This window comes from Dipodomys spectabilis, unplaced genomic scaffold, assembly GCF_019054845.1.
Source record: "Dipodomys spectabilis isolate Male_0828 unplaced genomic scaffold, ASM1905484v1 ptg000008l, whole genome shotgun sequence".
NCBI classification, from domain to species: domain Eukaryota; kingdom Metazoa; phylum Chordata; class Mammalia; order Rodentia; family Heteromyidae; genus Dipodomys; species Dipodomys spectabilis.
This window is the reverse complement of record NW_024870685.1, coordinates 339,603-348,379: the sequence shown is the minus strand read 5'-3', so window position 1 is coordinate 348,379 and position 8,777 is coordinate 339,603. Positions and strand designations below refer to the sequence as shown.

General features: G+C 32.3%; 1 pseudogene; it reads left to right on the top strand.

Moving 5' to 3' along the window:
- The first annotated feature begins 6,793 nt into the window (after nucleotides 1-6,793).
- LOC122124840 lies at nucleotides 6,794-6,893 on the top strand (annotated as a pseudogene).
- Nucleotides 6,894-8,777: the final 1,884 nt, after the last annotated feature.

Genomic DNA, 8,777 nt, shown 5'->3' with positions numbered 1-8,777 from the left:
TAAGTAGAGGGTTTAATTGACAAATTCACAAATGATTCTGGCATTCTAATTGCCTATAATATACTTTCAAGAGAGTTATAATTAGATCTTAGTTAATAAATAATTGATAATAATAATGTAAATGTAAATGATAATGTAAATAATCTAGACAGAATTGCCAACAAATCAATATTTATTTATAAATATAGAAAAATTGCAATTTCTAGGGTTTTGTATGACATTGTATGAAGAGAATAATTGTGTGACATCTTCTTTCTTCTACCTATATGTAACACAGGAAGCAATGTCCTTAATTACGTGCCTCTGTATACAACGAGAAAAATGCTACATTTGGGGTTTGTTTTTGTTTTATTGGTTTGTCCTAGGGCTTGAAATCTGGGTCTGGAAACTGTCTCTGAGCCTGTTTATTTTCAAGGCTCATGCGCTACCACTTCAATCTCAGTGCCACTTGTGTCTGTCTTTTTCTGAGTTCATTGGAGATTTGAACCACAATCTTACGACCTTAGCATCCTGAATATCTGTGATAGTTTAAAAAAGTATAAATATAAATAACATTTGCAAGTGTTCTGATCTCAAGAATCTCACTAGGGGAAAAATGATGCAACCCAGTTTATTGTAGTATTCTTTCCAGAACAAGGAGAGCATCACATTATCAGAGGTGTAGTATTTTTTCACAATAGAGATAAGCTATTCATGATGTGAATTAAGGGAATTTTAAAGTGGACTTCACAAGTTGGAAACTACTGGAATAGAATGACTTTATGACATAAATCTTGGGATTGATGATCATAGAAATAATAGCTTACTATGATAAAATTTGCTTACTCTTGAAGAATTAATTACAGATGCTTCATAATTTTATCATCTACCAGAATGTGCTATTTTTCTGTTGAATTCTCAATCTGTAACACTCCATTGGAAACTGCATGTATTGCAAAATTAGATAACATGCAAACAGGTACTGTTTTGAATCTCTCAGGTATGGAATGTTCAGAATTTGAAAATGAGTAGCTATTAGTCATAGGAATTTTGAGGAACACATATATTCTGTCCTCTTAACAACTTATTTACTTTTAAAAGTTATGGGTTTCCATAGAATTAAACTGTTTTCGGTCTTAGTATGAGAAAGTACTAAATTTATTCTTTTCTCAAAATATTGGCAAGTTTATTGTGAAAATATTGTCTAGTTGGATAACAGTCAAGTTGATGACTCTCTGATAAAAAAAAGAGTAATCAATTCAAATTAGATGCCAAATAGTATTGATTTTAAAAAAGTTACGACATAAAATGAATAATATTTACTATAACAATACAGTGAAATTATATTTTATGCAGCTTATGTTTTAATTTAATATTATTGTCAAATTGATGTACAATGGGGTTACAGTAATTGTGAGGTAGTGAATACATTACTTTTCAAACTTGGTACCCCCTCTTTTATTTTTCTCAGTTTTCTTTCACCTCAATACTCCTCACAAGTTGTAATGTACATTTCCAACATATTGTCTTGTGAGTATTGCTATTGCATTGGCTTGCCCTTTGTCCTTTATCTCGCCATTTTGTTGTTCCTCTTCACTTCCCTAATCAAGTAAATGTATACACAATACACAGGGTACCAAAATCAAATACAGTCGGGGACAAACCATAGGGGAAAAAACCCAAAGAAAATAGAAATCACATAGTACATTAAAAACAACTGTAAAAAAAATCTCTGTTTCCATATCTTGGAGTTCATTTTGCTCAGCATCAGCTTCTATGTTCATATATACATATAAAGCCACTGGCAAATAATAGCTGAATGGACACTTTATCATATAAACAACATATTACTGTTTTTGATGGTAAAGGTTGAATTAGGATTGGGAAAACGTGATTCTTATAAAGGAATTTCAAAAGAGTTTAAAAATTATGACAGGTATAATTTAATTGTTCAAACTTTTTAACAACTTAGACTATTAAGAAAATTGCCTGGGCAAAATAGACTTTCATGCAAAGAATGCTATGGAGACTTAGTTGAGAGGGAGAAATGTGGGTAAAGATAGCTCATTGTCACACTAAACATACAAACTTCAGAAACCTTACTGTAAATCCTGTAGGTTCCCTTGAGAATTGTCCTTACCAAGGAAATATACTCTCACTGTGTGAAATTCAAATTTCTTAAAAAAAAAAAAACTAAGACATCAAAATTTGTTAATTGACCTTTAATTAACAAATTATTCTTTGAAAAAGATAATTTGGGTCAAAATATTTAGGGAGAAATTGCCCTCCAAAATGAAAGAAGGTATTGGGTTCACACTTTTCTGTTTGTAACACTTTCCACAATGTCTTTGCACGTGAAGCACTGAAACACAGAAAAAAATCTGATTGGATACTCCAATGATTACACATTTCGAAGTAGCTCACAAAAAATAATATCCTTATTAACATGAGGTAGTGAAGACTTCTCTTATTACATATGCCAAAAAGTTTGGGATCATAAAAGAATTGAGAAAATTGAAAGGGCAAGAAAACAATGTTCTTAGAAGCCCTATCTAAGCATTGACTTCAGCAGTGGAGGGAGGCCAAAATTTTTGATATAGATTGTCTTAATAATTTTGCTACCTAAAGTGATTTTACAGAGCCTATTTGGCTCACTACAATACAGAACAGATTGAATGAAGACAGGAAAATAAATTCTACGTCCAAATGAGGCAACTTAAAAAAGGTTTAAAAGATAAACCATGAAGGTGTAGCGGGGCGGTTTGCTGAGGAGATCTTATAGTCTTTCAGCTTCACTGGACTTGAAGCCAAGAAGCTGTGCTTAATTGGAAATCAGGCAAGAGCTAAGAGGAGGATATAGAATGAGGACATAGAAGCATTGTCCTTTGTAACAGACACTGTCACCCAAGGTATGAATCATTTAACTCTATTCTTTTCCGTACATCTTGCTGAGCAAATGCAAGACCAAGAAAAAAATAATCTATTGAAATAATTTTGCAAAGAATAACTTCACTGATCATGATATGGTATCTAAGGAGAGTCTTAAGAGAGAACATAAAAGTGGAGTATACTTTGGTTTCCTCTAAGTATCTTGTTAGCAAAATATACCTTTGAGGTTAGAAGTGATTGAACCAAAAAGTAGTGGAGTACTTATTTTTGTGGCACTTTAGAGACAAGAAGACTTTCAAGGTAAAAGAAAAAAAAATATAGCCAAATATCTGTGATGACAGCTTCTTGGAACGGTTTTTTGGAGACAAAGTTTTACATTAGAGTTTGTCCTCATTAACATAGACATTGGGTTTTCATGGCAACCAAATGCAGGGGTGAAGTTTAATAGGCTCTCTTGGACAATAAAGAGCATGGCAGAAAAAAAGGCAAATAATATTTAGTAAATTAGTTTGTCTAATTACTTTGCCAGAACAAAGAATGAAAGATATAATTCAAAATCCCTTGACTTAAAAGTATGAAGAAAGAGTAGTGAGGAGAGAGGAGAGAATACATAAAGGACTCTTCTGTCTCTAGTGGAGTAATGGGTTCTTGATCTTGTTTCTTCCATTCTATCTTCACAAGCTATCAAGTGTGGCTGAGGACTGGAGTATCCATTGCAGACAAAGAGAATTCACAGAAGAAAATATTTGCAGCAGATGTAGGTGATTCATAACCTTAGACAATCTATTTAAATCTGTTCAAAATTCTCTGATACCCCAAACTGCCCTCTTTGAACAGCGTTGTTTGCTTTTCCCAAGACTACCATTCATTAACTATTTAAAATTTTGAGAGGTCATATTCATCATCTCTAGAGATTGCTGTTTGTTTGTGATTTTGTGTGCTTTTTTGTTGTATTTTTTAATTTAATTTCAAAAGGTTGTGCAAGTGAATTACAATAAATATGCTCATCTAATTGTTCAAAGCTCCTGGATCAGAGTGACTCCTTCTATCATTCTCAACCAACCCCTTCTCCAAGATTTATTTCAGATTTACCACTTCCTTTATCACATGTGTACATTGAGTATTCTAGCTGGACTTGCCCCTTGTTCCATTTTTCATTCATTCTATGTCTTTACTATTATTCCTCTCTGGTTTCAACTTCCTGAAAGTCATTCTGTTACACTGTTAATACTTTGAAAGGTTTATATACATTCCATGGAGTTTCAATCCTGCATATACTTGAACTGATGTCAGCTTATATTTCCATAATTCATTCATCTGCAATAACAATTTGCAAGACTGGAGATGTGAAGCACCTAGACATGATTTTATTCTCATCCATTTGGAAGATTAATCTTTAGTCAACAAGAAAGTTTAAAAATGGCTTAGAATATATAATTAACTAACAAATTTTATAAATGGCTTTGTAAAAAGTTTGTGATTATTTTATTATACATGTGATCATATTTTCTATACCTATACGTTTTGGAAAAAAGAAGAAGACTATGATTTACTACTATACAGGAATATGGTAGAAATAGAAGACAGATTTTATGTTTGTCACATCTCTGATGAGTACCCATATTCATGTCTTTAAGTCATATTTCTTACTATGTTAGACAGATAGGGAAAACATAAAACAACATATGATAAGGCAACTATTTTTGACTTTTTAAAATTTACCTTATTAAGTGATGAAACTTACTTTATTAGCTAGTGTTTTGGTTTGAATTATGGGAGGTTGTTCTATTTGACACATTTCTGGAAGGCATCTACTGAACAACACAAATGGTGGGTGATACGATTTCTACACTTTAATGAATGCTTGAACCTGTTTGGCGTTAGTGCTGGGTAAATAAATCAACTCAATTGTAACTTGCACTCTAAAGTTGAAAAATTTGTAATGTCACTATCATCTACTTGTAAAATGATATTTTGGTGAATGTGATTTTTAAAAGATTATTTGAAAAGGAATCTGATTTCAGGAGATTAAATGTAGGTTATCATTGGTTTGAGAATGATAACATTTTTATTCTACAGAACCAAGTTTTACTGAAGTACCAGTATTTTGAAGCATTAAAGATCTTCTCAATTAATGTGTTTGTGAATTATATTTGACCTGTAAGTCAAGTTTACCTAGCCTTGGTAGACCTATTATGGATCTATCGTTCTAGGAACTGTTTTTTTGTACTACTTATTCTGGACTGAAATCTTTCAGTAATCATTATAAGAGGGGTATTAAAAATAATTTTGTGACATTTGTGATCCTGGTCACTCATATGGGCTGGTCATTTGTAAACTGAAAGTTTGAATTACTGTACTTTCTCTCAGATTTTGTGATTTCATCTTTCATTTTAAGTTGCATTGCATTTCACAATTGCTTACTGCTAATTCCAGTGTCATAAGGAATTGAGATGGATTTTCAATTACTTTCTTTTGACATGTTTCATGAGGCTAGGTGAGAAATTTGCTCTTGTTATCTGATGAAGCGGATAACTGGGACCTGGGATCCTAGGACCCGTGGGTCCTGCGGAAGAATGATACCTTTTAGATATCATATCAGCAAAATTTGGGTATAATCAGTAGGAATGCTTCAGAAATATGGAGAAAACATTTTTGAACTAGTGAGTTAAAACATTAAACAGAGCACCAGAGTAAAATCCTTTATAGATTAGAGGAAAACAACAATTTTTTTTTACAGTGTGAATTCAGAAGATCAAAAACACTTAGAACATATCACAAGTTTATACCGAAGACATTGCTTTGATACTTTTTATATTCTAATGTACATTCTAAACCTTATTATTTATATTCCAATCTATTTATTGTAATAAATATCTATTTATTTGTCAAATTATCAATTAATTCTAGTACGTTTCACTGTGTGAAATAAAATATCAGCACGTATAAATATAAAATATATAACTATATATAATATAAGAAAAAAGCACATGTTTTGCAATGTTCTGCTGTGGTTAGGGTATCAAAGGCAACTGTGTTTTAAAGTATTATTCCATTATTTCTACCTCAGTGTTTGGTAGAATTGGACCTAGAGCTTTACCATTTGTTGATTTACAGCCTAGAGACAAGAGGAAACACTGTGATTAAAACATTACTAATTTAAGGCCTATTATCGGGGAGAAAGATATAGACTTCTCTTGTAACTATAAAAATATTTGGTGAAAGAAAGGCAGTAGTGTAAATTCCTGCCTAGTTAGATGGTAGACTGGCCAGGACATTAGGTAATCATGCATGTGAAAAATTTTTTCACCTTCTTGGCTTTAGCTACTTTTGAAATGTTAGGTATAAAAAACAATTATATTTTGATAAAATACCTTCTAGTCTAAACGATTCTGTCTTAACTGTTTATCTCTCTACGATCCCTTTTATCTAAGATTAGTTTTGTTCCAATAAGAAAATCTATGCTGTCAGGGTAAGATATTCTGGTTGGTCTGTTGCTACATGGAAGAAGAGTAAAGGGTCAGGTAGACATTTGTGCCAGTAAGATCTCATTTATGAATTTTTAAGCTGCAGAAGTTTAGAAGTAGCTCTAAGGCTTACATTGAATCCATTAGCTGCACAAAGCTAACTGAGTTTATAAATAAATACTTGAAAAGCCATCACCTTTGGACCTATCTATAAAGCCTTCAAAGTATGATCAAATTTAAGATGAAAAAGACTTAAAATAGTCATTGACAAAAAAATTGCAAATGTGAGCAATCCACCAAACAATATAAGGTTTTTCCAATATACACAGAATTTTAGAGAAGTAAGATCAATAGCATTTTTAGGAACAATTAGGTTTCCTAGTTACAAACAGTCAACCAAGGATATATGCCTGTATAAAGATTACATCATTAAACTACTTAAATTTACAGGATACTACATGCTTCAGCAGCACGTTTACCCAAATTACAACATTATAGAAATTATCATGGCACTTGCACAAGGATGATATGAAAATTTGTGAAGTATTCCATATTTTTCATTCTTCAGATGCAAGAAATGAAAAACAGTTATTAAAAATTGATTACAAAAATACAAGTCGTTATGTCGAAAAATGAACTTGACAACTTTGGTGTGGGGCGGAGGAGCAGCGAGGATTGAGTGGGGGGCGGGGGAAGGATGGGAATGGATGGGAAGGGTAAACAAAGGAGGAGGCTGCAGTGCTTGATAAGAAATGTACTTATTATCTTGTCCATGGAATTGTAACCCCTCTGTACAGTATTTTCACAATAAAAAAAATTAAAAAATACAAATGTAACAATACATGTAATTCATTGAACTGAAAATTAGTTTGACATCAGTGCATTAAATCCTGACCTTAGAAAGGCCTTTACATAGCATAATCTTTACAAAACTTCTGAAATTAGATAACATTGTCATTTTATTCCAAAGAAATAAAATACTATAAGGACCTAGGAAAAAAAGGAATCTTAAACTGTTTCTATATGGAATGCTATCTGAAATAACACATTTATTAATGAACCTATATATATAATAAACAATGTAGAATTCAAAGTATTACATCTAGGGGAGAATTAAATAGATTATGGACATTATACAAACAAAATACAGATTATTTTAAAAAATAATTTTTTCATACAAGCACCAGAAATATTTTTAGTTTCTGTCCTACTCATTTCAACAGATAATTTAAAATGATTTCTCATTTAAAAAATCACAAACCCTGCAGAAATCATTATAGATGTATACAAACAACTCTTGAATGCATTTTGACATCAAAGTCAGGCAATTCACTTGAAGGATACCATGGAATCCATGAATTTTTAAAGTAAGATATTGCCGTTGCTCTGTATTGTGAAACTATTTTGTACAAACACAAAGATGGATTGGCATTTTTGAAATTTAAGAAACTTAACCAAACCATTATGACTTTGGAGAACAATTTTTACAGCCTTCCACAACTTCAAAGAGGTAGTTATACATATTAACCTTTTTGGCAATATTAAATGCAGTTTCTTCCAAGTGGTTCTTTAGACCGGCTTTGATATAATGCTTCAATAGAAGGAGATCCAGCACATCTGCTATTTCTATTCCAAGCAGCAAGATGCAAGAGGGTCAAGAGGACTTTAGTTTGGGCATTGGTAGCTGCATCATGATGAACTAAGAAAGAAGCCACTCTGGTATTATTCCACATATAAGCATTGTGCAGGGGTGTCCAGCCATTCACAGTAATTGCATGAATATCTGCCTTGAGCCACCAACTCATGGACGATGTCTAAGTGTCCATTGTAGGCCTCCCGATGAAGAGAGGTATACTCATCTTCATCCCTAGTATTCACATGAGTGGCCTTTTTGGAAAGTAGTCTCTGCGCTGTAGTAAGCTGATTATTTTCAGCAGCCCAAACAAATATTTGCTTGAATACTTCTCCATTTTTTTTCAAATGATACCATTCCTCACTTTTTCATTGTCTTCATCAGAATTGCCTAACCAGAGGCATTGAGTACCATTTTGAATGAAGTGCACATGTATTCCCCAATAGTTCACGTTGTTTGAACTGGTCAGAAAAATCCAGTGAATTTTCTACATCTTTTATTTCACCATGATTTTTTTTCTCTTTTTCCAATTTTACTATTCGAAATTATTCTAACTGGAGAGTATGGAATTGATAGAGAACAGAGGAAATGTTTTCCTCCATATTCAAAGGTACAGACTGAAAATGAGAACCAGTGGTGTCTTCATGTGCAGCTTATTCTAGGAATGAGAAAATATGAAATAGTGCCTTCTATGTAAATGATTTGGAAAATGGCAGAACAGAAAGTGAAATGATGCAACCAAAAATATAAAAGCAAAATAAATTAGGATAATTATGGAGCAGTCATATTATTTATGAGAACCATGAAAG